The sequence below is a fragment of the Pinus tabuliformis genome, chromosome 1_1 (assembly GCF_031772625.1).
Source record: "Pinus tabuliformis cultivar Carrire ecotype Pingquan chromosome 1_1, CPIR1, whole genome shotgun sequence".
NCBI lineage: Eukaryota > Viridiplantae > Streptophyta > Pinopsida > Pinales > Pinaceae > Pinus > Pinus tabuliformis.
Window position 1 is genome coordinate 974,423,038 of NC_142297.1, and position 3,471 is coordinate 974,426,508.

Sequence of the window (3,471 nt, forward strand, 5' to 3'; positions counted from 1 at the left end):
AAAGTTGGTGCAGGAAATTGAAGAGAAGCTTAATAAAGGAAAGGCTCAATGCATGAAATGCTATGAAATAGTTGGACGATCAACGAAAATTTGATCTTGTGGTAGCTGTTATGCCATTTTTCACCTTCATTGTGTAAGGAAATGGGAAAGAGCTCCATCCTCTGTATATTTGTCTGCTGGATAGGGAATATTCAGGGTTACAACTAGAGATGCCTTGGTTGTCAGTCTGTGCAGCTTTCACTCCCAGATGATCTTTGTTACTATTGTTTTTATGGGAAGGTGCAAGAGCCAGAAGTAGAATATTATCTCACTCCACATTCATGTGGAGGACCATGTGGGAAGTCGCTTGAAAAGGAAAAGAAAACTCCCAGTTGCCCACATACATGTACTCTCCAATTTCATCCAGGGCCTTGCCCACCTTGCTCAGCAATGCGCCCCCCCCCCCCGGCCCAACGTTGCCCGTGTGGTAAAACAACAATTACAAGGAGATGTTCTGATCATAAATCAATTGAATCATGCGGATAGAGTTACCAAAAGCCTCTCAAACGTGGACGCCATTATTGTGACAATGACTGCCATGAAGGCCCCTGTGATCCTTGCAAGGTTCTAATAAAAGCTTCATGCTTTTGTGGGAAAAGGAGGAGATGATACTTTGTGGCGATATGGAGATCCAAGGGGAAATAGACTGGAAAAATGGTGTATTTGCATGTAAGAATCCGTGCATGAAAATTCTCTCCTATTATAATCATAAGTGCAACAAGATATGTCATCCTAGAGAATGTGGAGAGCGTGAACTATCACATAGGAAGGTCAAATATTGCCCCTGTGGTAAAACTCAGCTGCAAAATCAGAGGAAGAGTTGTATGGATAACGTACCAACCTGCTTAGAGGTATGTGAGAAGCTTCTTCCCCATGGAAAAAAATTGTGTATAAATACATGTCACCAGGGGAAATGTCCTCCTTGTTTGGTTTTTGTTAATAAAAAATGTCGATGTGGATCATCATCTAAGACGGTCCCTTGCTGGAAGACCATGGTATCGTGGAGGAGAATGATGAATTCACATGTGAAAAGCATTGTGGACAAAAGAAAAATTGTGGTAGACATAGATGCAGTGAAAGATGCTTCCCTCTTGCAAATCGAGGGGGTTCAATTACTCATTCAGGTGATTGGGATCCACATTTATGTCAAATGCCCTATGGGAAAAAGTTGCAATGTGGGAAGCATTTTTGCCAAGAACTTTGCCATAGTGGCCATTGTCCACCCTACCTTGAAACTATTTTCACTGATCTTTCTTGTGCATGTGGGAAGACCTCAATTCCTCCTCCAGTCCCTTGTGGAACACCCATTCCTTCGTGCTCATATCCCTGCTCCATTCCTCAGACATGTGGTCATCTTGTGACTCATGATTGTCATTTCGGGGATTGCCCTCCTTGTATTGTTCCTGTTGCAAAAGAATGTGTGGGGGGTCATGTAGCTCTGAAAAATGTGCCATGTGGTTCTCGCGACATTAGATTCAACGCGCTTTGTGGGAAACCGTGACAATGTGGAATTCATTTGTGTACTAGGACATGCCATCTACCTCCATGTGACTCAGTTTCCAAGGAAAAATCATCATCAATAGGTAGAATCTCATGTGGGAAACCTTGTGGAGCTCCTTGGAGAGATTGCAGGCATACTTGTACTGCTTCATGTCACCCATCTCTTCCATGCCCTTATACTATATGTGAATTGCAGTGACTATTACTTGTTCATGTGGTCGATTGACTGCAAAGGTCCCGTGTGATGCTGGAGGCAACAATACCAGAGTTGATCTTGTCTTTGAAGCCTCTATTCTTCACAAATTGCCTGCTCCTCTTCATCCAGTGCAGTCGAATTCAAATAGAGTGCCTCTGGGCCAAAGAAAGCTTGCATGTGATGAAAAATGTCTAAAGTTGGAGAAGAAGAAGATTCTGGCAAATGCTTTTGGCATTTTTCACAGCAATTGATCTACCAAGAGTGAATGAACATATTTTAGAACTTCTAGTTGAGTTGATCAGGAGAAAACCACAATGGATTTTTGTTGAGGAAAGGTTTAGATACTTGGTTTTGGGGAAAGAAAAAGCCAGCTCAAGCATCATTCGTGTGCATGTTTTTGGTCCTATGCAAAAGGACAAAAGGGATATGTTGAGACATCTTGCAGAAAGATGGAACCTCTCCATATATTCATCTAGATGGGAACCAAAAAGTTTTTTGGTCATACAGGCTACACAGAAGTGAAGAGCCCCAGTACGTAGCATAATTCCCAAAGGCTCACTTCCTACCATAGGGTCGGTGTAAGCTCCACCTTTCAATCCAGTTGTAGATATGGATCCCAGGCTTGTCCTTGCATTGTTTGATTTACCAAGAGAATCAGAAGTGAGTTCCCTGATTTTGAGATTTGGAGGTGAGTGTGAACTTGTATGGCTGAATGACAAGAATGCATTAGCCATATTTACAGATCTTGTGAGGGCTGCAACTACTCTTAGACATGTGGATCATGATTTTGTATATCGAGGTGCTATTGTAGTCCCTCATAATGGTGGATTACCCAACTGCAATGCCTGGGCAACAAAAGATGGGACAACAAAAAAGGCTAATGCATGGAAAAAAAATAAAAATGAGCAACAAAGTGTGTGGATGGAGGATTCATGGGGGGAGGATTGGTCAAGTGTTGAAGTATCGAGGCCAGTTTGGAAATTCCAAAGAAATCCTATTTTAACAAGAAGAAATCCATATGGAGCTCTTGAGAAATATAATGCAGGAGAGACTTCGTCAACTAATGTAGCCCAACCATCTTCCAAGCCTCTAACATCTATGGGTTCCACTGAAGTTTCATCCTCTCAGGAGAATCAAAATAAGTACTCTTCCAGTGAAGTGGATGATTGGGAGAAGGATTTTGATTAGGCTATTTGGTTTACCGTTTTGCTTTGGTTATATAGCTTGCAAGGAGAAGCAAAACATTTTGTCTCCCTCTAGTTCTGATACAGGATTTATATGTGGTTGTATCTTCCGGATTCATCGCATCTGTTGTTTAAGTGCATCGACGTTTCGAACCAGCCTCTGTGGTTCATCATCAGGATGAGATTTATTGAAGAAGTCAGAGATGGGATGAGGTGAATAAATAGGTGAAGAAAAGGGAGAGTGCAGGACCGACAAGATTTAAATAAGAGAGGTTTATTAATTAGGTTTAGGATAAAAAATTTTAATTTTTAATTTTTATAAATATTTTATTACTATTATCATTTATCCTTTTAATTATTTGAAATGTGTTTAAATCTTTTTTGGCTTAATCATGATTTTTGTTATGAATGGACTTATTATTTTATTTTATTTGTATATTATGTAATTTGTTTTGTTTATTAAACTAATTATTGATTTAATGTATTAAACTATGTATGCTGATTGATTTAATGTATTAAGATATATATATATATATATATATATATATATAT

At 39.7% G+C, this 3,471-nt stretch overlaps 1 pseudogene; it reads left to right on the plus strand.

The window, feature by feature from the left end:
- The first annotated feature begins 662 nt into the window (after window positions 1–662).
- On the plus strand, window positions 663–2,923 carry LOC149217763 (NF-X1-type zinc finger protein NFXL1 pseudogene; annotated as a pseudogene).
- Window positions 2,924–3,471: the final 548 nt, after the last annotated feature.